We start from the raw sequence: 27,094 nt of genomic DNA, 5'->3' as shown, positions 1-27,094 counted from the left end.
CTGTCCTGTCCCGTGTGGGGCTTCCGAGAGTGGGCTAGTCAAAGGGGTTCTAGCAGTCGTTATGTGATGGGTCTTGGCTGCCACTGTGGGTGGGAGCTTGGGTAATGCCACTTTAGGGGGTCCCTGTTCTACTAGAACTTTATTAGGTCCTACTGGTCTTGGGGTGGGAGGCTCTATCTTAAGTCGTATAGTAAAGGTTAGGCCCTTATCCCATCCTGTCATATAAAACCTGAGTCCCCAAGTTTTTCCTTTTATCCAGTCTAGGGACTCTCGACCTTGGGGGGTGAAAGAGATGTTGAGAGGACTGCTTTTTTCCCATCTAATCCTTCCTGCACAGTAATCAGGTCCCAGAAGGAAACTGGGTGCCAGTAGGTATTGCCTGTAGTTTCACAACCCCAGTATTTACAGTAGAACTGTTTTATCCCTCCACAACTTTGTTTAGAAGTTCGGGGGCAGACATAAAATGGAGTATGCTGCATCTTACGTTGGGCTGGCCCAGAGCTGCACCCCGGGTTGTCTGCCATGTATTGGCCTTGGGAGATGACCCCTTGCGTGAGTGCCCGCTTACCCACATGAGAGTGGACTTCTCTAGGGACCTCCTCCGGGGAGAGCTCTGGGATATCCCAAAATTCTACCCCGGCTACCAGGGCACATATGTCTGGGGTCAGGACAGGCCACCAAGTCCAGGGGTGTGCTTCCCAAGTTGTAGTCCATATTATATCCCCCATTTGAGAAAGCACTTGCCAAGTCAACTTTTGGGGGTCATGGGGATTGGAGGCATCACCTAGCTGGAGAAGGAGAAGCCACACGGCGAAGCCTAAGTTTAAGGGGATTGTCTGTCCTCTCGGCTTGCCATTCAGGGCCCGGTGGCAGAGCAGGCTTGATGTGAGATGCATGGATCCAGGCAGGTATTCGTTCAACTTTCATGGCCATTGGAGTGGTCAGTAGGACGAGGTAGGGCCCCTTCCACCGAGTCTCAAGGTTTCCTGCGTGGTGGCATCTGACATAGACCGAATCTCCCACCTGGAAGCAATGTGGGACCTGTAAGTCTCCTTCTCCTGAGTAAGCCTCCTGGAGTCATTTCCACGCTCATTGTCTCACCCACTCGAGCGCCTTGAGCCTAGAGAGCAGAGGCTGGGAAAGCAGCACATCAGTACTATGTATAGAGGTTATTTCTACCAGTGGAGGAGGCCCCCCATATAGCAATTCATAGGGGGTCAGTCCAAATTGTCCGGGTGTGTTTCTGACCCTGAAGAGCACAAAGGGTAGGAGAGCTATCCAATCATTAGCACCAGTCTCTGCGGTCAATTTGGTGAGGGTCTCTTTAATGGCTCTATTCATCCTTTTTACCTGTCCTGAACTTTGGGGTCTGTATGTACAATGTAATTTCCAATCAATCCCCAATATTTTGGCCAGTCCTTGACTTACCTGGGCAACAAAGGCTGGACCATTGTCTGATCCTATTACCTTGGGTATCCCAAATCTTGGGAAAATTTCTTCCAGTATTTTCTTAGCCATCACGGTTGAGGTTTCTTTCTTGGTAGGATAAGCCTCTACCCATCCTGAAAAAGTGTCTACAAAAACTAGTAAATACTTATTACCATACTTAGCTGGTTTTACCTCAGTGAAGTCCACTTCCCAGTGAGCACCTGGGCTGTCTCCCCTTAGCCTCTTCCCAGGAGGCATTCTTGAGGGATTAGCATTGACCATCTGGCAAGGTACACAATGCTTGACTACTGAGCCAGCTATCTCTGCCAACCTCAGAATATGGTAAGGAGACGTCTGCAGCAGTTTTTGTAGATGTTTGGCCCCCAGATGGGTTAGGCGGTGTATTCGTTGAATGTACTCTAGTCCCTTTGCTTGAGGTAGAATCTCTTTTCCCTCTGAGGTAAAACAGGCCCCCTCTGGAGTTTCAGAGAACTGGCCTAACTTTCTAACTTCTTGCCAGTCACCTGGGGTATATCATTGCTCACTTTTTTGGTTCTTTGGCTTTTCTATTATGGGCAGAAGGTTGACCCCCTGGGCAGCCTGCTTGGCCACTTTGTCAGCCATCTGGTTTCCTTTGGAGATAAAATCTTTGGCTTTTTGGTGGCCATGGCAATGCATAATGGCCAGTCTTTGGGGTAGATGTAGAGCTTCTAGCAAACTTAGAATTTCTTTTTTGTTTTTAATTTCTTTCCCTGCTGAAGTAAGTAGCCCTCTCTGTTTGTAGATGGCCCTGTGTATGTGTGCAGTTGCAAAAGCGTACCTGCTGTCCTTGTAGATATTCACAGACTTTCCTTCAGCTAGTCGTAAGGCCTGTGTGAGGGCCATGAGCTCAGCCTTTTGTGCTGAAGTCCCTTCTGGCAGAATGCTGGCCCAGACTGTTTGTGTTCCATCTACTATCGCCGCCCCAGCCATCCTCTTACCTTCTACAATATAACTGCTTCCATCTGTGAACCAGGTTAATGTTCCTCCAGTCAGTGGGACATCTGTGAGATCCTTTCGGATCCCAGTTTCCTCAACCAGCAGTGATGACAGTCATGAGTCACTGTCTCATCAGTTTCTTCAGGCAGAAGAGGAGCGAAGTTGAGGATGGCAGGTGGGGCAAACGTTATCCTGTTGGTAAGGAGCAGGCTCTGGTAGTGAGTCATACGGGCGTTAGTCATCCATCGGTCTGGGGGCTGCCGGACAATGCTCTCCAGGGCATGGGGGGCAATGACAGTTATCCTCTGCCCTAGAGTTAGTTTATCAGCATCTTTGATCAACATGGACAGTGCCGCTATGGCTTTTAGACATATAGGCCATCCACTAGCCACGGGGTGAAGTTTCTTTGATAGGTAGGCAACGGGTCTTCTCCATGGCCCTAAGGATTGGGTTAGGACTCCCCGGGCTATCCCCTTATGCTCAGCTACGTAAAGGGTGAATGGTTTAGTCACATCAGGGAGGGCTAGGGCAGGCGTACTTAATACTGCCTTCTTGACAGCATCAAATGCCTCCTGGTGTTCAGAGGTCCAAGTGAATTTTCCTTTCTCTTTAGTTAGTGGATAGAGGGGGGCTGCTAGGGTTGCAAACCCTGGGATCCATAGTCTGCAGAACCCAGCTGTCCCCAGGAACTCTCTAACTTGTCTGGCCATAGTTGGAACCGGTATTTGTACTACAGTCCTCTTTCGTGCTTCTGTCAGCCATCTTTGTCCATCCCGCAAGGAGTACCCCAAATATGTTACCTCTCTTTTGCATATTTGGGCCTTCTTAGCCGAGGCTCGGTAACCAAGGCCCTTCAGCTCCATTAGTAATGCTTTTGTACCTTTTAGAGAGTCCTGTTGGGTAGCTCCTGCCAGGAGTAAGTCATCATCATATTGAAGGAGGGTTACCTGTGGGTGTTGAACTCTAAAATTGGCTAGGTCCCTGTGTAGGGCTTCATCAAAGATGGTTGGGGAGTTCTTGAATCCCTGGGGCAACCGGGTCCAGGTGAGCTGCCCAGTCCTTCCTATGTCTGGGTCTCTCCATTCGAAGGCAAAAAGAGGTTGGCTGTCCAAATGTAATCTTAGGCAGAAGAAAGCATCTTTTAGATCCAACACTGTATACCAAATCCGCTCTGGTGGGAGGGCACTAAGGAGGTTGTAAGGGTTTGGGACAGTTGGATGTATGTCCTGTACTCTTTTATTGACTTCTCTCAAATCCTGTACTGGGCGGTAATCATTGGTTCCGGGTTTTCTAACTGGCAGTAAGGGAGTGTTCCAGGGGGACTGAACAGGTACCAGAATACCTTTTTGAATCCGTCTTAGGATATGGGGACGAATTCCTTCTCAGGCCTCTCGGCTCATGGGATATTGTTTGACTGATACTGGTGTAGCACTGGCTTTTAGTTGAATGACCTGTGGGAGTACTTGTTTCACCAAGCCCATGCCCAAAGTTTCTGCACAGGCTTGGGGAAATTGTTCTAACCAGGGCTTTAGGTCTTGATTAGGCTCTACCGGGGGAGGGTATAATTGATACTCATCATCTAGTTGGAGAGTCAACACGGTAATGGGTCAACCTCCAGAAGACACTTCCGGTCTTTCTTATTTGAAGGAAATTTGAACACCCATCTTGGTTAAAGAATGAGTGGGTTACCCGTACCACTCCCAGGTCAATGGTTCTTTGGGTAGTCCATGAATATTGCCGTTGTCCAGTAGCACCCAGAACCCAGGATTTTTTATCTTTAGCCTTCCCAGTGGTTGCAAGAGTACTGAATGTTCAGCGCCAGTGTCCACGAGGAATTTTTCTGGCTTCCCCTCCACCTTCAAAGTTACCCTGAGCTCGGGGAGGGGCTCCGAGCCCCGTCCTCCCTAGTCTTCATCTTCTCCAAGGGTTAGGACCCCTAGGTCCTTTGCCGTTCCTCTTAGGGCAGTCTCTTGCCCAGTGCCCTTTCTCCTAGCAACAGGCACATTGATCTCTATCAAGTTGGGTCCTGTTGCCCAGGTTCCCTATCTGCCTAGGGACTGTCCTAAACTTTCAAATATTTCTCTCCCTTTCTCCTTTTGTTTCTACCACTGTGGCCAGGATCCTGGTCAGATTTTTCTTGTCGTCTATTGTGCCTATCCTCCCTTTCCTCTCTCTTTCTCACGTCTCTCCTCACGTTCTTCTCTCTCTCTTTCTCTCCTTTTCTCCTTTTCCTCTTCTGTCTCCCTTTTGTAATATACCTTTTCTGCCTCTTTTACTAAATCACACAGCTCAGCTTCCTGTAATCCCTCCCATCTCTGAAGTTTCTGATATCAGGAGCTGACTGTCCTATGAAAGCTAATGTTACTGAGCCTTTTTGAATCTCAGAGGTGGGGTCAAAGGGTGTGAACCTCCTCAATACTTCCATAAGCCTCTCACGAAACATTGAGGGAGACTCCGTTGGCCCCTGCATCACCTCTCTCACCTTGGCCAAATTGGTGGGCCTTCTGGAGGCACCTCGGAGACCCGCCACCAGAGCCTGGCGATAGATTTTTAAGCTCTCCCTACCTTCAGCTGTATTGTGGTCCCAAACAGGGTGAGTCAGAGGGAAGCCCATGTCTATCTCATGCTGCAGCTGCGTGGCTCGCCTGTCAGCCCCAGGGACATTTTTTCTGGCCTCTATTAAAATTCTCTCTCGTTCCTCGGTTGTGAAGAGTGTCTGCAACAGCTGTTGGCAGTCATCCCAGGTAGGCTGATGAGAAAACATAAGAGACTCCATCAGCCTCGTGAGGCGTTGGGGTTCCTCTGAAAAAGGGGGGTGGTTAGCTTTCCAGTTATAAAGATCTGCAGAGGAAAAAGGCCAATATTGGAGGGGTTGTAGTTGGCCCCCCAGCATGGGAGGACCTGCCTCACGTAGCAGCAGTGTTACAATTCCATTTGCTCCCTTCAGGGTAGCATCTCTCCGGCTCTGCGTCCTTGCAGCCAGCCCTCCCATTTCCAGGGGCTCGGGGGGGTGGAGGGAGGAAGCTTGGGCAAGCTGGGAGGCAGAGGCTCGGGGAGGGCAGGGTCAGAGGCTTGGGAAGGGCGGAGGGCGGAATTTCGGGAAGGGCGAGGGGTGGAGGTTTGGGAAGGGCGGAGGGCGGAGTTTTGGGAAGTCGAGAGGTCCTCTCTCAGCTCTCAGGACTAGGTAAGGCGGGGGAGGGGCAGGCTGAGTCTCCGGCCAAGCCGGAGGCTCCTCAGTCTCAGGATAGATGCGAAGGGGAGGTCTGGCTCCCTCAGGAGAGGGCTTTTTTGCATTTTCGAGAGTCAGGACTCTGGAGCTTGAGTTCCTTGGTTTATTCAGCCACGGCCTGACCCACGGTGGGGGGGTGTCCACCAAATCCTTCCAGGTGAGGATATAAGCCTCTTGGTTGGGACGGGAGCCTGGTCCATTCTGAAAAATAATATCTTTAACAGCCAGAATAATCTCGGAATTAAAGGTTCCTTCTGATGGCCATCTGACTTCATAAGTTGGCTACTCAGAGGCACAAAACGTTTTCCAGGGTCTCCTTCTAACCTCAACTGACAAATTATGGGCCCTAGACTTAACTTCAGTCCAATGGTCAAGAGTCTAGCTAAGGGGCATTGTCACCGTCTGTCCCATTTTAGAACTATAGACAAAGACACAAAGAACAACAACAACACACACAACTGAGACTAACAAATCCAGACACCAGCTACCCGTCCGCGTCTTCCACAAGCAGGCAAAAGAATCGGACGGCTGCGAAGGAGGAAGCTTCCGCTCTAACAACAGAACTCAGTCCTCTGACCGACAGTAGGAGATCACCAGGCGTCCCTGGCTCTCCTCACCTCCCAGGGCATCCCCCAGGGTGGCAGCCTGTGATCCTCCTAGCACGTCTGCTGATCACGGCCCTCTGGTCCTTTATGGCCCTAAAGGATGGCTGCAAATCAAACCAAGCCAAAAGCGCGCATCCCAGAAACCAGATACCCAGAACAAAAGCACCGGCCGGCACACATTCACTCCAGAGGGGGCCCCCCTACCTCCAAGTCGGTTCTCGGGTGTGTGGGGGGGCCTTCAGATCCAGGACGAGCCCCCAATGAAGGAACCCCACGAGAGGGACCCCACACTCTGCCCGGATATGGTGACACCCCAAATCACTCACGAGAAGCGGTCTTGATGCAAACTGCAAGAGGATTTTATTCCAAGCGTGCTGGGGCCCACAGTCGTACACCACACAGGGGTAGAGGACTGCAGAGCCCAGAATGCAGGAACGGGACAGTTTTTATAGGGTTTCTAACAAAGCCTGTGCATTAGACCAATCATTTTTTTAATATCAGGAGCCCGCAGGGTGCGAGCCAGTCAGTTTGGGCCACCCCATAGTTTCTAAGCCAATTAGTTTAATTTGTTCAAGCCCCTCATGGACCAATCATTCTCTTATGACCTTGGTGGTCAGCATTTGCGCAGGTCCTTGGGTGGGAGTAGCAGAGTGTGGTATCAGTCTCCTATGACCTTGGAGGTCAACATTTGCGCAGGTCCTTAGGTGGGGGTAGCAGAGTGTAGTATCAGCCTCCTATGACCTTGGTGGTCTGAGGCAGGCTGCTACAGCTTATGGTGCGAGCTACTAAGGCTTACAGTGTGGGCTATTAAGGCTTATGGTGCAGGCTCTTTACAGAAACCAAATAAGTGGTTCGCTTCATTACTCATTTCCCATCCTTGAGGGCTATCTCATGCCCTTTTAACCTAGTTTTATATTAGGAGCGGGCTCTGATATAATGAGAAGAGGTATTCTTTACTTGCTTCCAACAGAGAGTAAAGCCTGGAGTTTGAGGTATGCAGGGGCCTGCTTAAGCTCCCTTTCGAGTGTGATAGTATTTCTGGGCTTCTGAAATCTTGGGCCTTTCACTCCCAATTTCATCAACTAAATATTATTAGACTTGAAGTCACATATAACAGCAAACACAATTCTAGTAGGTGACTTTGCCAATTGACAGGTCATCCTGCAAAAAATAAATAGGGAAGGTGTTGTTTGGGGCCATAAGGGCCTGGCAACGGTGGTTGGCAGGACCAAAGGCTGCAATCCTGGGGGACGCCCTAGGATCTGAGGAGAGCCAGGGTTGCCTGGCAGTCTCCTATCTGGCAAAGGAAGACCGTGTTTTTCTCCTCCAGGAGAATCCATGGCGGCCCCTTCCATTTGAGGTTGCATTTGGGTTTTTGTTCCGGATGCGCCCGAGGCGCTACGTTTTTTGGTTTCTCTTTGTCAGAATTTTTCTTGTGTTTGTTTGTGGACTTTTGTTGCTGACTATGGGACAGACTGTGATGACCCCCCTGCCTCAACCCAAAATATATCCTGAAATAGAGGACCCTCCCGAGTGGCCCTCTGCCCCAATTTCGCCGCTCCCACCTTACCGCCCTGCCCTCCTTGCTCCAGTCCCAGCTGAAGGAGGAGGAGATGGCCCTGCTCCAGGGACTAGAAGCTGGAGGGCCTGAAGTCCTGAGGGGCCCGATTCAACCATAGCACTAGCACTGCCCTTGCGAGCCTTTGCCCCCCCCCCCCGACCCCAACACAAACCCACAGGCTCTTCAACTTCTTCAATACTCGCCTTTCTTGTTGGCCGACTTCTACAATTGGAAATCTAACCACCCCTCTTTTTCAGACAATCCCTCTGCACTTACAGCCTTAATGGATTCCCTCATGTTTTCTCACCAACCCCCTTGGGATGATTGTCAGCAGCTTTTGCAGGTTCTCTTCACTACTGAAGAGTGTGAACGCATCCTCCTGGAAGCTCGCAGGAATGTCCCTGGCCCGAATGGGCAACCTACCCAGCTCCCAAATGAGATCAGTCTGGGATTTAACCTCACCCGACCTGAATGGGATTACAACTTGGCAGAAGGTAGGGAGCAACTGACAGTCTACAGCCGGGCTCTGATGGCAGGTCTCAGGGAGGCTGCCCAATGCCCCACAAATCTGGCTAAGGTAAGAGAGGTCCTCCAAGGGCCCACTGAGCCTCCCTCTGTTTTCTTAGAGCACTTGATGGAGGCTTACCAGAGATATACTCCATTTGACCCCCCTTCTCTGGTCAGCAGGCAGCAATAACAATGGCATTTATAGGGCAGTCCTCCCCAGACATTAAAAAGAAATTACAGCATCTGGAGGGTTTACAGGATTTAGCTTTGGTGGACATAGTTAAGGAAGCTAAGAAGGTCTATCATAAGAGAGAGACAGAAGAAGAAAAAAGGATAGAGAAAGAAAGGAGGCAGAGGAGAGAGAAAATAGATGTGAAAGGAGACAAGAAAGGAACTTGAGCAGGATATTGGCTGCAGTAATAGGAAAAACAGAAAAAGTATTAGGATTAGGGAGGTCTAGACAGTCAGGGCACCTGGGCAACAGGCAAATAAGAAAAAAGGAGCCTGAAGGTTTTAAAAAGCCCCTCGAGAAGGATTGATGTGCATATTGCAAGGAAAAAGGACATTGGGCTCGTGAATGCCCCAAGAAAAGAGGAGCAAACTCAAAGGTTCTACACCTTGAGGAAGATGACTAGGGGGTTCGGGGCTCGGACCCCCTCCCTGAGCCTAGGGTGACCTTGACAGTGGAGGGGACTCCTATAAATTTCTTAGTGGACACTGGAGCTGAATTTTCTGTTCTAAATGAACCACTGGGAAAATTAAAAAATAAAAAGACTATGGTAATTGGGGCTACCGGAAAAAAACCAATATTCCTGGACCACCTCCCGTACGGTGGACTTAGGGAAAGGGCATGTTATGCACTCGTTTCTAGTCATACCAGAATGCCCTGTGCCACTGTTGGGAAGAGATTTATTAACTAAACTAAAGACACAGATTCGCTTCACTCCCAAGGGACCACAGATAGACTAGGAAGCCCTTTCCACTGTGGTCCTAGCCCTCCACTTTGAGGAGGAGTACCGCCTTCATGAAGGCCAAAAGCCAAAGTCATCTGGACCCAACTTCCAACAGTGGCTAACTGATTACCTCATGGCATGGACAGAAACCGGGGGCATGTGGATGGCAAGGGAAGTGCCCCCATTATAATAGAACTAAAGGCAGATACAACACCGGTTAGAGTCCGCCAGTATCCTATGAGCCACGAAGCTCAAAGGGGCATCCGCCCTCATATACAGAGACTCATGTCTAAGGGGATTCAGAAGCCTTGTCAGTCACCCTGGAACACTCCTTTACTTCCAGTCAAAAAGCCAGGCACCAATGACTATCTCCCAGTACAGGATCTGAGGGAAGTCAATAAAAGAATACAGGACATTCACCCTACAATCCCCAACCCTTATAACCTCCTCAGTTCACTGCCCCCTGAAAGGCAATGGTATACTGTTATAGACTTGAAAGATTCTTTTTTCTGCTGGAGATTGCACCCAAGCAGCCAGCCCATATTTGCTTTTGAATGGAGGGACCCTGAATCTGGTCAAACAGGACAGCTGACTTGGACTTGCCCCAGGGATTCAAAAACTCCCCCACTCTTTTTGATGAGGCTTTGCATCAGGACTTGGCTCCCTTTAGGGCCAATAACCCCCAGGTGACTTTATCACAATATGTGGATGATTTGCTCCTGGCTGCCTCCATTGGCAAGAATGCCAATGAGGTACCAAAACTTGCTTACTGAATTAGGAAAATTGGGATATAGGGCATCTGCAAAGAAGGCTCAAATCTGCCAATCTGAAGTGACTTATCTGGGGTATACATTAAAAGAAGGAAAACGATGGTTGACTGAGGCCGGAAAAAAGACAGTAACCCAGATCCCTGTCCCAACCACCCCAAGACAAGTAAGAGAATTTCTGGGCACTGCTGGCTTCTATAGACTCTGGGTACCTGGATTTGCCACCTTAGCGGCTCCCCTGTATCCCCTGACTAAAGAGAAGGGACATTTTGAATGGACTCCTATATCCATCAAGAGGCTTTTGATAAAATCAAATGGGCCTTGCTAATGGCCCCGGCCCTGGCTCTGCCTTACCTAACCAAACCTTTCACTCTTTATGTTGATGAATGGACAGGAACAGCTCGAGGAGTCCTCACTCAGGCCCTGGGTCCCTGGAAGAGGCTGGTTGCCTGTCAAAAAAACTAGATCCTGTGGCCAGTGGCTGGCCTTCCTGTCTAAAGACAGTGGCGGCAGTTGCCCTGTTAATCAAAGATGCTGACAAATTGACTTTGGGGCAAGCGGTGACTGTAATTGCACCTCATGCCCTAGAAAGCATAATCTGGCAGCCCGATGGATGACAAATGCTTGCATGACTCATTACCAAAGTCTGTTACTAACGGAAAGAATAACCTTTGCACCCCCAGCTGTTCTAAACCCGGCCACTCTGCTACCTGAAGCAGATGAGTCCTCCCCAGTGCATTGCTGTCTGGACATCCTAGCCGAAGAGACGGGGCTACGAGAGGACCTACGAGATCAGCCCTGGCCTGGAAGCCCAAACTGGTATACTGATGGCAGTAGTTACCTGGTCGAAGGTAAACGGATGGCTGGGGCAGCAGTGGTGGACGGGAAGCAAACAGTCTGGGCCAGCAAATTGCCTGAGGGGACCTCTGCCCAAAGAGCAGAACTCATTGCCCTACCCCAGGCCTTAAGGATGGCAGAAGAAAAAGCCATCAACATCTACATGGATAGCAGGTATGCCTTCGCCACCGCACATATTCATGGGGCCATATACAAACACAGGGGCCTACTGACCTCGGCAGGAAAAGACATTAAAAACAAAGAAAAAATATTAAGTCTCTTAGAAGCCATTCACTTGCCTGCCAAAGTGGCCATAATCCATTGCCCAGGCCATCAAAAAGGGCAAGATTTGATTGCTAGGGGAAACCAAATGGCAGACCAGGCACCTAAGGCAGCTGCCCAAGGGCCTATGATTATGATCATAGAACAAACAAACAATTGCATCACTAACTGGGACTCCAACTTTAACTATATACCAGAAGATCATCGACTTATGGACAAATTAGGTTTTCAACCTGAAATACTACATGGAGTCAGAAAAACAAAGGATGGAAAGATGATCCTTCAATAGGAGGAAGGGAAAAAATACGTGACCAATTTACATCAATTAACTCATCTAGGGGCCAAGCATTTAAAGACTCTGATTAAGTCCTCTATATACTATGTGATGGGGCTCCCTGACCTATTAGAAACTGTAACAAAACACTGTGTGCCCTGTGCCATGACCAATGCAGGATATTCAAAATGTTCTCCAGGAAAGAGATTACATGGAGACCAACCTGGAGCCTACTGGGAAGTTGACTTCACAGAGATTAAGCCAGCCAAATATGGCAACAAGTATTTACTAGTTTTTATAGACACTTTTTCAGGACGGGTGGAAGCTTATCCTACCAGGACTGAGACTGCCAATGTAGTGGCCAAGAAGATCCTAGAGGAAATCCTCCCAAGATTTGGAATTCCTAAGGTAATTGGGTCCAACAATGGTCCTGCCTTCATTGCCCAGGTAAGTCAGGGTTTGGCCAAACACCTGGGTTCAGAACAAGTAGAAAGGATGAATAGAACCCTAAAAGAGACCTTGACTAAATTAGCCCTGGAGACCGGTGGGAAAGACTGGACAGCCCTCCTTCCCTTTGCCTTGTTCTGGGTTCAAAATAACCCTGGAAAATTCAAACTTACACCTTATGAAATTCTTTTTGGGGGTCCACCTCCACTTACTGAATCAGGTGGATTACCTGACCCTAGCACTAATTATTCTAAATCTCTGTTTGCCCACATGAAAGTGCTTGAGGTGGTCAGACACAAGGCATGGGAACAACTCAGAACAGCTTATGAGATTGGAGACTTAAAAGTACCCCACAAGTTCCAGGTGGGAGATGCTGTGCTGATTAGAAGACACCGTGCTGGAAACTTGGAACCCCGCTGGAAGGGCCCCTACCTCGTTCTACTGACCACACCGACAGCCATAAAGGTTAAAGGAGTACCCACCTGGATCCATGCATCCCATGCTAAGCTCGCCCCGCCGCCAGACTCTAAATGGCAAGCCGAGAGGACGAACAATCCCCTCAAGCTTAGACTTCGCCATGTGGCTCCTCCTTCTCCAGCTAAGTAATGCTTCCAACCCACATGCCCCCCAAAAGTTGACTTGGCAGGTGATTTCCCAGACTGGGGATATAATATGGAGCATCTCAAAGGATGCCCCCCCTTGGACCTGGTGGCCGATGCTGTCTCCAGATCTCAGTCATCTGGCAGCAGGCCTGGAGACTTGGGACGTGCCTGAGATAGGCCCTCAGGATTGGCAAATTATTCCAATATGCCTGTCCAGGATTTTCCCCTGTGCTTTAAATGGGATAGGAGGTCTAGGCTGTGGCCACCCACAGTTGAGAGCTGAGCTGCGAAAACATGACTTCTATGTCTGTCCCAGGAATGGGAGAAATCGTGGTAAAGCTGTCGAATGTGGTGTGGCAGAATACTACTTTTGTAAAGCATGGGGATGTGAAACAACTTAAACAACCTACTGGAAACCTAAGTCCAATTGGGATGCTATTATTGGTGGCCGGGCGTCCTCTGCCTCTGGGACCCCAGGCCTCCAGAGATCCATATGCAAAGGTGGCCAAGAGGCCTCAGGTCTTTGCTCGCGACCCCTTAGTCCTGGGGTTCACCACTGCAGGCCCAGAATGTGGTTTGGAGAAAGGCCCTGCCAACAATTTGAATGCAACCCTCTAAATAGAACCTTTACTGGACCTGGAAAAGAGGCTAGAGACTGGATCAAAGGGAGACAATGGGGAATACGGTTCTACATGTCCGGCATGGACGCAGGCCTCCTCATGACTATAAGACTAAAAATAAAAAACCTAAGACCAATGCCCATAGGACCTAATCCAGTATTAGCTGAGCAAGACCGCCCAGCACCATTGCCTCCACCTCCTCAAAAACCTATGCCTGGCCCCACCACTACCAATATAGTCCCAGGGCTCCACAATATCTCTACCAAAGTCCCTAAGGGTATACTTCATCAGCCCCCAGTGCCAACAGGACAAAGGATATTCAATCTGATACAGGGGGCCTTCCAGGCCCTAAATGTTACCAACCCAGAATCCACTTCCTCATGTTGGCTCTGTTTGACCGCGAGCCCCCCCCCCTTACTATGAAGGCCCAGCCTTAATGGGGACTTTCAGTGTTTCTGACCATTCTAAAGGACAGTGCTCTTGGGGGTCTCAAAATAAGCTTACTCTGATTGAGGTATCTGGAAGGGGGCTCTGTATAGGCAAGGTAACCCCAACCCATCAGCATCTCTGCAACTTATCTGTAATTCTCGACAAGAAGATAGAATCAAGCAAGTACCTGGTGCCAGGGAATAATCTGTGGTGGGCATGCAATACTGGATTAACCCCTTGTGTCTCAATTGCAGCCTTTGATCAATCTAAACATTTTTGTGTAATGGTCCAGCTGGTTCCCTGAATCTACTAACTCCCCAAGGAAGCAGTCATTGATGAATATGATCATAGGCCTGCCAGATTTAAAAGGGAGCCAATTTCCCTTACCCTGGCGGCTATGCTTGGATTAGGGGTAACTGCTAGTGTAGAGACAGGGTCCGCTGCTCTAATCACAGGACCACAACAACTAGAAAAAGGGCTTAATGAGTTACATACTATCATTACTGAGGACCTCCAAGCTTTAGAAAAATCTGTTAGCAATTTAGAAGAGTCCCTAACCTCTCTGTCTGAGGTGGTCTTACAGAACCGAAGGGATTAAATTTACTGTTTTTAAAAGAAGGCGAATTATGTGCCGCTTTAAAGGAAGAATGTTGCTTTTATGTAGATCACTCAGGAGCTATCAGAGATAACATGGGCAAACTCAGAGAAAGGCTAGAAAAACGTCACAGGGAAAAGGAAGCTAACCAGGGATGGTTCGAAGAATGGTTTAACAGACCCCCTGGATGACTACTCTCTACTCTGATGGGACCATTAGTAATCTTGCTTTTAATGCTCACAATTGGACCCTGCATAATCAACAAATTTATTGCTTTTATTAGAGAACTAGCAAGTGCAGTCCAAATCATAATACTTAGACAGCAATATAGATGCCTTCCAAATCAAGATGAAACTAACCTTTAGCCTTTCAATTCCCCAAATTTAGAATGTCAACATAAAAATAATAAAGTTCTAGGATTAGAACTATTTAAGAAAAGAAGTGGGGAATGAAAGATAGGATAGAAAAATTCAAGATAAACTTTGTAAAGAAACAGATGGTGGCTGCAAAACTGCTAAAGGGGAACTTAAACTTTATGCCCCAGGAAGAGTAAAGTTTAAAAATAGACAAGATATAGATTGAGTCAACAAGTTTTGAGAAAAACAGGAATGAGAAAATGGTCTCCCAAGATAGCCTAACCGGAGTCTTGAACCCTGGTTGAGTAAAGATAAGATGTTTTGACATAACTGTACCAGTAAAGTTGCAACAAAGGTTAACAATTCCTGCTTTGTAAGCATCCTTGTAACCCCACCACCACCACCACCCACTCTTGCTATTGAAATCCTATAAAAAGAAACCTCCAAAGGGGCTGGGGGTCAATTCCTCTGTCTCCTGCGTGAAATAAGTGTCAACCTCAGAGCTCTGGCCTTCCCCAATAAAGCCTCATGCTTTTGCAGCAAGCTCGGTCTCCTGTGTGTCTTTGGGTGCGTGCTCTCCTGAGACTTGAGTGAGGGTCTCCCTCCTGGGAGTCTTTCAAAACATCTGGATTAAGTGATGTCATAGAACAAATGGACCTAACACATTATCTACAGGGCCTGTAGCCAATGCAAATTAACTTCAGACACATGTGCCACCTTGTGCATATTGCTTATGTGTGTCCTGTGAAATTGAACCTGGGTCTTTAGGTTTTGCAGGCAAATCCTTAACCACTAAGTCATCTTTACAGCCCTCTTTTGAGTTTTTTGTCTGGAGGTCCTCTACTAAGTAATTGGTAGTGCTTGGAGGAGACTTATTCATTTGGTTTTTCATGTTTCCATGTTGTATTGAGACTTACAGATCTAGTGGTAATGTGTTGGACATATCTTTCTGACACACATGTGTTAAGTCAATACTTTGAATGATGTTTAGTATTTCTTTGTGTTCACTTGTCTTTGCTAGGCTTGGACTTCAGTCTTAGAGATACTTAGTACTGCTTTATGGATGGGGTAAATTAGTTGATCAGAGTTCAGTTGAAGCTCTCCCAAAGTCATGATTAGGTCCCAGCCCAATGGCAGATCACTGGTGTCTGTGCTGTAAGTAGGAGTGAGTCATCGAGGATGCTGAGTACCAGAACTCTCATGTAAATCCCACTCCAAGCGGCCAATTTATGGTCCCCATGGTAAAAGTGAGAGTGTCCTAGGAGAAAGCCAAGCTGGAATTCCTAGCCCAAAAGACAGCTCACTGGCATCTACAGTGGAGTGAAGACAGTCTTAGTGGGAAACCAAGTACCAGAATTTCCACATAGGATCTAACCCAATTTGCCAATTGTCAGCACTAAGGAAGGAAGGAAGGAGGAGATGCCAGAAGAAATCTGAGTTGTTTGTCCTTTTTGTATTTCTTACTGTGAGAATTCTCAGTTCAGTTTGTTAGCATATTTGGAGGGATTATTTGTTCTTTGTTGTTTAGTTTTTTGAGTTCTTTGTTCTGGATATTAGCTCTTCATTAGATGTATAGACAGCAATTTTTCTCACATTATATATGTTATCTCTTCACTAAATTAATGGCTTCTTTGCTGTCCAGATGCCTTTTAATTTCTTGTCATATTTGTTGGTTGTTGACTTCATTTCCTGAGTGACTGGAATCCTGTTCAGAAAAATATTACCTACCCCTATATCTTGAAGGGTTTTCCATATTTTTTCCTCTAGCAGTTTGAGGGTTACAGGTCTTACATTTTAAGATTGTTGAAGCCAGGTGAGAGATAAAGATCTAGTTTTGTCCTTCTACATATACCTATCCAATTTTTCTAGAAATGTTCAGCAATTAGCTGTCAAAAATTCAGATTACCGTATCTTTGTGGTTTTATCTCTGAATATACTTCTCTATTCCAGCTAAGTATCTGTTTTTGTAACAATTTCATGCCATGTTTATTTCTTTGGTTTGAGAGTATAACTTCAAATCACGTATGGTGCTCCCTCTAGCATTATTCTTTTTGCTTAGGATTGCTTTGGATATTTGCAGCTCTTTGTGTTCACATACAAATTTAAGATAAGTTTTTTTCTATTTCCATTAAATGGTATTAAAAATTTTATTAAGATTAAGTTAAATCTGTATATTGCTTTTGGTAGGATGACCATTGTAGTAATTAGCTCCACAATACATAAACTTAAAAAGAGACACAGGAGAGCCAGGTAAGATGACAAAGTAGTAGCCAAGCCAAAGCAGCATAAGGAGGAAAATAAGTAGGAAAACAGCAAAATACACTCTTCTATTGAAAAATTGAAGGTGTATAAGGAATTAACCTCAGTAGAGAAACAGGAGAGACCCAGAGCTTCTAGCAACCACAGAACGACCCAGAATCGCCTCCCACTATGGTGTTGTCTTAGGCAGCTTCCAGGCTCTGCGTAAGCCACAGGAAAAGCCAGATGAAGAGATTTTCCACTCACACCAGCCTCCTTGCAAAGTCAAGAAAACTGAAGAAGATAGCAGGGACCAGCTGAGTGGTTCATGAGGAAGAGGATCATGAGGACTAGCTACACACCTCCAGTACAATTTCAGGTACCCTGCACAGCCTCCCCTCCCTGAACCACCAGCACCAACAACCACTGGTGACCTGGGGAAGGAAACTCAGCTACACATATCCCAGCACAGGTAATCACAGCTGCAGACCCAACAACCCAGCCAGCCTAGCTGCACCCACAGTGCAGTAAAAAGGGATGCAAGCAGGCACATGGCATAGGTGAGACCAAAGCCATCCCAAAAGGTAATAAGGCCTATTTATACCAGGTCATTACTTACCACAAATTCTGGAATATAGGGCTGCATTGGAAGTGCTAATCACACCTTCCATGTCCTGGCAGGTTATGTGTTAGATTTAATGGCTTTGCCATTCTTAAATAATCTGTATTTTGGGGTTTTCCTTTATTGATTTCTGATTTATAGTGCCTTTGTCATCATCTTCTTCTGTTATTCTTGGGGGCAGGGTCTCACTTGACTCCAGGCTGACCTGGAACCCATATAGACTAGAAATCACACTTAACAGGATTAAGAGTGTGGGACAACACACACTCTTAGGGACTTTGACTTTGTTAAATTATCTGTTTGTTTGAATACCCACTCTTACATAAATTAGGACAAAAAGCAAATCTTAACAAATACAGGAAAATTATAATAATTCTTTGTACTCTATTCGATCACAATGGTATTAAACTATAAATAAGCAACAAGAAAAACTACACATCATAAGCTGGGTGTGGTGGTACACGCCTTTAATCCCAGCACTTGGAGGGCAGAGTTAAGTGGATAGCTGTGAGTTCAAGGCCAACCTGAGACTACATAGTGAATTCCAGGTCAGCCTGGACTAGAGTGAGACCCTATCTCAACCTCCTCCCTCAAAAAAAAGAAAACTATAAAGCATATACAATGTCATGGAAACTAAACATTACACTACTGAATGATGAATGGGTCACTGAATAAATCAAAAAGGAAATAAAAAATTCATAGAAACAAATGATAACACAACATACCCAAATCTTTGGAATACAATGAAGGCAGTCCTAAGAGGGAAATTTATAGCTTTAAGTGCTTATCTTAAGAAATTATAATGTTTGCAGGTAAACAACTTAATGCAACATCTTAAGGCCTTGGAAAAAGAAGAACAAGGCACACCAAAAAAATCAGTAAATAGGAAGAAATAAAAATTAGGGCAGAAATTAATGAAATAGAAACACAAAAAACATTACAAAGAGTCAATGAGACAAAGAGTTAGTACTTTGAAAGGATAAACAAGATTGATAAACCCTGAGATTCTGACAAAAAGAAAGAGAGAAGAGACATAAATTTAAAAAATTAGAGATTAAAAAGGCACTATTACAACAGATAACAAAGAAATTCAGAAAGTCATAAGGACATATTTGAAGACCATATATTCCACTAAGTTTGAAAATATGAAAGAAATGGAAGATTTTCTAGATTTACATGACCTATCAAAATTAAATCAGGATGAGATAAACCACCTAATAAACCTAGAACAAGTACAGGCATCCTTTATTTTTTTAAAAATCTCCCAACTGAAAAACTCCAGGCTTACATGGATTCACTGATGAATTTTACTAGACCTTCATGGAAGAACTGATACCATTGCTTCTGAAACTTTTCCATAGAATAGAAAAGGAAAGTACCAAACTTCTATGAAGCCAGCATCACCCTGATACCAAAACCAAACAAAGCAGAACCAAAAAAGAAAATTACAAACCCATCTTTCTCATGAACATAGATGCAAAAATTCTCAACAAAATACTGGCAAACAGAAAACAAGAATATGTCAAAAATATCATTCACCCCAACCATGTAGGCTTTATCCCAGAGATGCAGGGATGGTTTAACATATGTAGATCGGTAAGTGTAATACACCATATAAATGCACTGAAGGACAAAAATCACATGAATATCTCAATAGATGCAGAAAAGACATTTGACAAAAAGAGGAACCCTTCTGCACTGTTGGTGGGAATATAAACAGGTTTAGCCAGTGTGGAAATCAGTGTGGCGGTTCTTGAGAAAGCTAAAAATAGATTTACCATATAACCCACCTATACCACTTCTAGGTATATATCCTAAGGACTCTTCTCACTACCTTAGGGATACTTGCTCAACCGTGTTTATTGTCACTCTATTCACAATAGGTAGGAACAGATTATATTTGGTTTTCTGGGCCTGGCTTATGTCACTTAGTATAATCCTTTCCAGATCCATGCATTTCCCTGCATTTTTTATGATTTTATTTTTCTTTACCACTGAATAGAAATCCTTTGTATAACTGTATCATATCTTCATTATCCATTCATCTATTGAGGGACATCAAGGCTGGTTTCATTTCCTACCTATTGTCCCTCAACAGACGAATGTTGGCTTTGTAAAAAGAGCATATAAAATGGGTTGGGGTGCTGCAGAGATGGCTCAGTTGTTACAACAGTTGCTTGCAAAGCCTACAGTCCCAGGCTTGATTCGCCAGTATCCACATAAAGCCAGTGCACAAAATGGCACATATATCTGGAGTTTGTGTGCAGTAGCAGGAGGCTCTGACATGCATGCTCTCTCTCCCTCTGCCCCTCCCTTCCTCCCTCCTTCCTTCCCTCCTGACAAATAATTAAGTAAATAATTTTTTTTAAAAAAGGGTTTTAAACTATTCCTTCCATTTCTGTTTTATAGAATAATTTTAGAAGTATTAGTTTTTAGTGCTTTAAAGATATGGGAAAATGGGGCTACAGAGATGGGTCAGCAGTTGGGTGTGCTTCCTGCACAAGCATGAGGGCTAAGAGGGCCTGAAACCACCAGACTTCAAATCTCCAGATCCCATATAAACAGCTGGGTGTAGCTATGTGCACATGAAATCCTAGTCCCATAAAGGTGAGCAGATACCAGAGGATAGCCAAGACTCAAGGAAAAACAGTAAGCTCTGGTATCAGTAAAAGACTCCTGCTCAAAGTGAGAATGGAAGGAAGAGGGATAGAGCAAGATACTCGAGCCACAGCAGGTGAGCTCAAGGGTGCTGCAAGAGCACATGTGGATGTATCACACAAATATATACTACACACACCACATTACACATACACAAGAAAAATGATCTAATTGTTCAATGACTTCATCTGGTTGTGGAGAATTTTTACAACTGTTTCAATTCCGTAACTTGTTATTGACTTTCTTAAATTATTTACTTTATCTTGGTTTCACTTGAGTAGGTCACATGCTTTGAGAGATTCTTTTTTTCCATTTCTTTTAGATTTTCCACTTTAATGGACTTTTTTTTTTTTTTTTTGGTTTTTCGAGGTAGGGTCTCACTCTAGCCCAAGCTGATCTGGAATTCACTCTGTATTCTCAGGGTGGCCTTGAACTCACGGTGATTCTCCTACCTCTGCTTCCCAAGTGCTGGGATTAAAGGAGTGTGCCACCCCCAGCTAACTAAATTTTTAAGGCATGTCCTTGTGGTTTAAGGTATGGCTTTATGGTTTAAAATATGTCCTTATGGTTTTCTGAATTTCATTGATCTACACTATGGGGTCCCATTCTTCTCTAATTTGATTAATTTGGGTCTTCTTTCTTTTGTTTAGTTTCATTAACTGTTTATTGATCTTTAGCTTTGCAATGAACCAACTCTTTTTTGTTGAGTGTAGACCCTTAAATCTATAAATTTCCCTCTTTAATACTGTTTTTATTCTATTTTATATGTTTTTGTATATTGTTTTCATTTTTCTTTAATTCTTAGATTTTTTTTGTTTCCTCATTTTATTCAATTAATTTAAATGTAACATCATTTAAAATCTCCATGACTTGTGTATGTTCTAGAGTTCCTCTTGGTGATGACCTGTAGTTTTATTCTATTATGATCATACTGAATACATGGAATTATTCCAATTCTCTTATATGTGATGACTTGCTTTGTGTCCTAATGTATGATTTTTTTTAAAGAAAGTGCCTTTTCCATAAATGTTTTCTTTTCTTTGTGCTACAATTATTATTCATAAGCTTACTTTTTCCAGTGTTCCCTTTACAATCTTGAGCATTGTGGTGGTTTGATTCAGGTGTCCCCCGTAAACTTAGGTGTTCTGAATGCTAGGTTCCCAGCTGATGGATATTTGGGAATTAATGCCTCCTGGAGGGAGTGTATTGTTGGGGGCTGGCTTATGGGTACTAAAGCCAGTTTCCCCTTGCCAGTGTTTGGCACACCCTCCTGTTGCTGTGGTCCACCTTACGTTGGCCGGGGGTGATGTCCGCCCTCTGCTCATGCCATCGTTTTTCCCTGCCATCATGAAGCTTCCCCTTGAGCCTGTAAGCCAAAATAAACCTCTTTTTCCCAGAAGCTACTCATGGTTGGGTGATTTCTACCAGCAATGCGAACTGGACTGCAACAAGCATTTTAAAGACCTTGGAGGTTTAAATAAAGAAGAGGTGGGCTAGTTCATACCTATAATCCCAGAAGCACTCAGAGGCTGAACTAAGGGACCACTGTGAGTTTCAGACCGGTCTGGGCTACAAGCAATTTACAGGTGACTCTGGGTTGAGACTCTACCTCAAAAAGGTGGAGGAGAGGAAGGGGGGGGGGAGAGAAATCAAGTTATATGGGCTGCTGAGAAGAATGTGCATTATACAATGTCTGTTACGTTCATTTTGTCCATGATGTCATTTAATTAATTTTTCTTTTATTTCAGAAGGAGGATGACCTAGCAATTGGTAAGAGTGGAGTAGTGAAGTCACCCACCACTCTTTTCCTAGGGTTAATTTGTGACATTACTAAGTAAAAGTTATTTTATAAACTTAAGTGCACCTATTCAGCACACATAGGTTCAGATTTATAATGTCCTATTGATGGACCATTTCCTTAATTAGTAGAAAGTGACCTTCTTTATCTCTTCTGATTAGTTTTGGTTTGAGGTCAATTTTTTCAGACATTAGAATAACAACACTTGCTTGTCCATTTGTTTGCAATTCTTTTTCCATGATTTCATTCTAAGGCAGAACCTTTATGGTGAAGTACATTTTTTAGAGGGAACAAATACATGTTTCCTGCTTTTTTAGCCCAATCTAATGGTCTGTGTCTTTTAGTTGGGGAAGAGACTATTAATAGACTTGTTAAAGGGTACATATTGATTGCCTGAAAATTGCCATTTTATGTATTTTGTAATGTTTTCTTATGCAGCATAATATACTGATCATAAGTTTTAATTAAATTAATTAATTTCTGTTTTTCAAATTAGGGTCTCACTCTAGCCCAGGCTGACCTGGAATTCACTATGTAGTCTCAGGCTGGCCTTGAACTCACAGTGATCCTCCTACCTCAGCCTCCCAAGTGCTGGGATTCAAGGCATGCACCACTACACCTGGCCACTGAATATAAGTTTCATTCAGTAGTACATTCTATCTTTATAGATGAGTAGTATTCCACTGTATAAGAATTCCACAATTCATGCATCCATTTCATTCTTGACATGTAACTTGTTTTTTTCTGCATATTTGTTTCTGAAATTTTCTATGTGTTACACATCTGTTAGATATTTTAGGATATTTCAAGGCTAGTAAACATGAAAGTGTGGTATGCTGGCATTGGTTTGCTCCACTTCCACCCTTTTTCTCACTCATAATCTTAGAAACTTTCTTACTTACCTGTTACCCATCTGATGACACTTTAGGAGATTGTTAGGTTTACATCATAATGGGAAACCATGGGGACAATGATCCTCCAAAGAGAACAGTTAACAAGCCAGAGGACCCTGAAGTTCTCACAGGCAAAAAAGGGTCTAGCCTCATTCTGAGTTTTTGAAAAAAAAAAAATCACTTGGCTTTTCTAAGTCTCCAGCGAGAGTAGCATTAGCCTTTGACCTCATATTGCTAGAGCATAGAAACATGTTGGCACAGAGTTAAGAAACACTCAGTAGTTCAAAATTGTTGTGGACAAGCCACTGCGAATTCATCCTGAACTCTGCTTCAAAGCCAATTCTGTGCCAGCAACTTGTGTGAAATAATAAACCTAGGTTCTCCTTAGGATCAACTCTTCAAACTCAACCCTGCACTGAGAAGCTAAGACAGGAGAATTGTGACTGGGGGGACAGCCTGGGATATACAGTTGGACCTTGTTGAAAAAAAGGAGAGATAGACAGAGAAAAGGAAGAGAGAGAATCTGTAGCCCATTCTGATAATGACATCTCAACATCTCAAACTGCTGCAAGCTACTTGCTCTTTTTCCCATCTATTCATCAATGTCTGGTGTGGAAAGAAGGTGAGGGTTTCCATGGCTATTTAAACCAAACAAAAGGGAATAATATGTTCTTGTGTGCTTAGGAGAGGTCCTTTGTCACTGTGTAACTTGACTACTGTTTCCATAGCAACAGACTATGACATCCTCCAACAAGAGAATATGCAGAACATGATGTGCTCACAAGAGGCTGTGGTTGGACACTCAAGAAAGTTTTTTGGTTTTTGTCTCCTCAAAAGCCACTGAAGTATTCTCAAAGAATTAAATAAAATTCTATTTAGTATTGGCAGTAAGTGGAGGTTGTTCTTTTCTGGTCCTTGAGATGACATGAGGATAAAATTAATTTTTTAAATGGTTTCTGTTCCCTCTTCCCAGTAATACTAGGAATATAGGGGAAGGGAATTTTCCTCAGGCCATAAATTTATATAAGTGCCTCTGCTTGGAATATAGTGGAGACACCACCTAGACAGCCACAGTAAAGTGCTTCATAGAGATCCAGATACATACTCTAGCTACTGGCTGGCAGCTGCGTGGGCTTTGAGGATAGGGAGAGGTAGTGTTGAGCCTCTCCAGCTGGACTGGGAGAAGAACTTAGCAAGGTATTTTATAATCTTATAAGCTGCATCACCGTGAGTGTTGTAAGAAAATTGTAATAATCTTAAGAAGAACATTATAACTTTACCATCTAGAAAAATATGAGTTCTAACAATTGTGTTGTACAGCTAGTTAGCATCTAGAGCATAATAGCATGTTTTGATCACTATTGTGATTTATTTGAAGCAATCATTTTCTCTACCCCACTTCATATGCATGATCACCTTTCTATTTTATAGATGTACCATTACTTATCCCCTATTGTTTGATATTATGTTGGCTAGTCACGACTAACTAATGTGCAGTACATGTTGTAGTCACAGCTTTGTACCAACTGAAGCATACCTCCTAGAAGGATATGTGCTATGATCTGGGTGTGGTTGTGCCTCAGGGGCTCATGTATTGCAGGCTTAGTTTCCAATATGGTGATGTGAATGGTGATGGAATTTTTTTCAAGAGTTAAGGTTTAGCAGGAGGCTCTTATGTCCTTAAGGACATGCCCTCAAAAGGTTGAAGGTGGTTTTGTGAGAATCCTGACTCAGTTCTTCTGTGAGGATTGTTATCAAAGAACAAGTCCAGCTTTCCTTGCTCCCTGGCTTTCTTTCTTGCATGAAATCTCTCTTCCTATGTTTTCACTATCAGCTATGAGAGCCTCACTGGAGCCAAAATAATGCAGGCACCATGCCCTTGAACCTCTGGAGCCTTGAGCAAAATGAAGCTCTTTGTAAGTGCTCAGCCACAGGTATTTCATTGTACTAACAGAAACCTGGGAGGGTTAAAGTTACCTGCTTGCAAAGCCTAAAAACCTGGATTTGATTACCCAGTACCCATGTAAATCCAAGAACACAAAAGGATGCATGCATCTGGAATTTGTTTTCAGTAGCTAGAGGCCCTGGAGCACCCATATTTTCTCTCTCTTTTCCTTTTTGCTTGCAAATAAAAATTTTTTTAATTTAAAAAATTTTATTTATTTTTTTTTAATTATGTGTGTGAGAGAGAGGCAGATAGAGAGACAGGGAGAGAATGGGCAGCTGTTGCAAATGAACTCCAGACACATGTGCTACCTTGTACATCTGGCTTACATGGGTCCTGGGGAGTCAAACTGTGTCTTTTGGCTTTGAAGCAAGTGCCTTAACTGCTAAGCCATCTCTCCAGCCCATGGACAGTTTTTTAAAAGTATATTTTTATTTGGCTGGAGAGGTGGCTTAACAATTAAGGTGCTTTTCTGAGAAGCCTAAGGACCCATTTTCTGCTCTCTAGATCCCACATAAGCAAGATGCACAAATGTGAGGCAAGGTCAAGGTCGCACATGGCAGCTATGTGGCACAAGTGTCTGGAGTTCGATTGCAGTGGCGGAGGCCCTGACATGCCAATTCTCTCTCTCTGTCTTCCTCTCTCTTAAAAAAATAAAACTGGCCGGGTGTGGTGGTGCATTCCTTTCATTCCAGTACTCAGGAGGCTGAGGTTGGAAGCTCACTGTGAGTTTGAGGCCAGCCTGAGACTACATGGTGAATTCCAGGTCAACCTGAGCTAGAGTAAGACTCTATCTCAATAAAACAAAATACACACACACACACACACAAACACACACACGAATGAAAACTTGCCATTATAATATACAAAAATGCAAGAGACACAGAGATCTCTTTCAACAGTTTCTCTTTTCTTCTAATAGTCCTCTGTGCAAAGGTAAATGATAATCATTGAATCCACAGAATATTTTCAATGCAAAGTCAGTCTACCTCCACTAATCAAAAGCTCAGGTTCTGCTGTTGATAAAGGAGAGAAATGCAAATGCAGCATGACACCAATCCTGGGTTTGTGAAGGATGCACCCATTGCTGATGTCCACTTGTAAAAACTCTGTGACAAATGACATGCCAGGTTGTCTTCATCTGACTAAATATGTGTTTTCTAGTTCTAGAAGTGGAAATAAATGCCAAAATGGATCCTTGGTAAGAATAAAACAAAAATACTTTAAAAATATTTATTTTAAAAAAATAAATATTTATGTATTTATTTGTGAGAGAGACAGAGAGTGGACATGACAGAGCCTCTGGCCACTGCAATTAATGAACTCCAGCTGCATATATCACCTTGTGCATCTGGGCTTTACATGGGTACTGGGAATCAAACCAGGGTCCTTAGGCTTTGTAATCAAGTGCCTTGACTGCTGAGCCAGCTCTCCAGCCCCCAAAGCACTTTAAGGATAGCCCAACAATCCTTAGATTCCATTCAGGAAGGCAGAAGCCCTTGTGCACAGAGCACAGGAGACCTAGTTTGCTCTTATCTGTAAGTCCTTGAGAAACTGAGCTCTACTAATCCAGTGACTGGATAGCTAGCAATTTCACCAGCAAATGACAAATACAGGATTGTGTGTTCTTCCCCCACAGCTTAACTGGGTAGGCAACCAAGGATTCCACTATGTGAGGAGGGCCACCAACTTCCTGTACTATTGGGCTCTTTCTAAATACCACATCAACTTTTTTCATTGTTTTGTACATATCACATGCCATTACTATACTTTATTTAGTAGTCTTTATGTTGTACATTTATTTACATTACAAAACAACAAAACTAACAAGAAAAAGTAGCAACAGAGAGCTTCTATACATGCCACTTTGTAACTAAAATGCATGCTACCTGCCTGTCAGTGAGTGTGTGTGTATGTGTGTGTGTGTGCTCAAATGTGTGTGGGTATACATATGCATGGTGAGTATGGAGGCCAGAGGTTGGCATGAGATTTCTTCCTTATTCACTCTCCACCTTATTTTTTAAAGTTTTATTAGTTTATTTACTTAGAAAAAGAGGTAGAGGGAGAGAGAGTATAGGTGTGCCAGGGTCTCTTGCACAGCAAATACCAGACACATGCACAACTTTGTGCACCTGATTTCGCATGGATACTGGCAAATCTAACCTAGACTTTGCAAGCAAGTGTCTTTAACTGCTGAGCCATCTCCACAGAACTCTACCTTCTTTTTTAAATTTTTTTATTAATTAGTTTTGTATTCAGCAAATACAGTCAGTTGGGTACCATTATTAGGCTCATGCAAGACCTATCCCGTCCCCTTGGCCCCTTTTTGTTGAGGTATATGGCTCATGCATTGTGGAGTTAGCCAAAAATTATGGATAAGATAAATGTCTCTGCATATCATGACCCAACATGTGGCTCGGACATACTTTCTGCACCCTCTTTGGCAAAATTTCCCTGAGCCATATTGGGT

Source organism: Jaculus jaculus, chromosome 12 (assembly GCF_020740685.1).
Source record: "Jaculus jaculus isolate mJacJac1 chromosome 12, mJacJac1.mat.Y.cur, whole genome shotgun sequence".
Lineage (NCBI taxonomy): Eukaryota > Metazoa > Chordata > Mammalia > Rodentia > Dipodidae > Jaculus > Jaculus jaculus.
Note: the sequence above shows the minus strand (reverse complement) of the source record.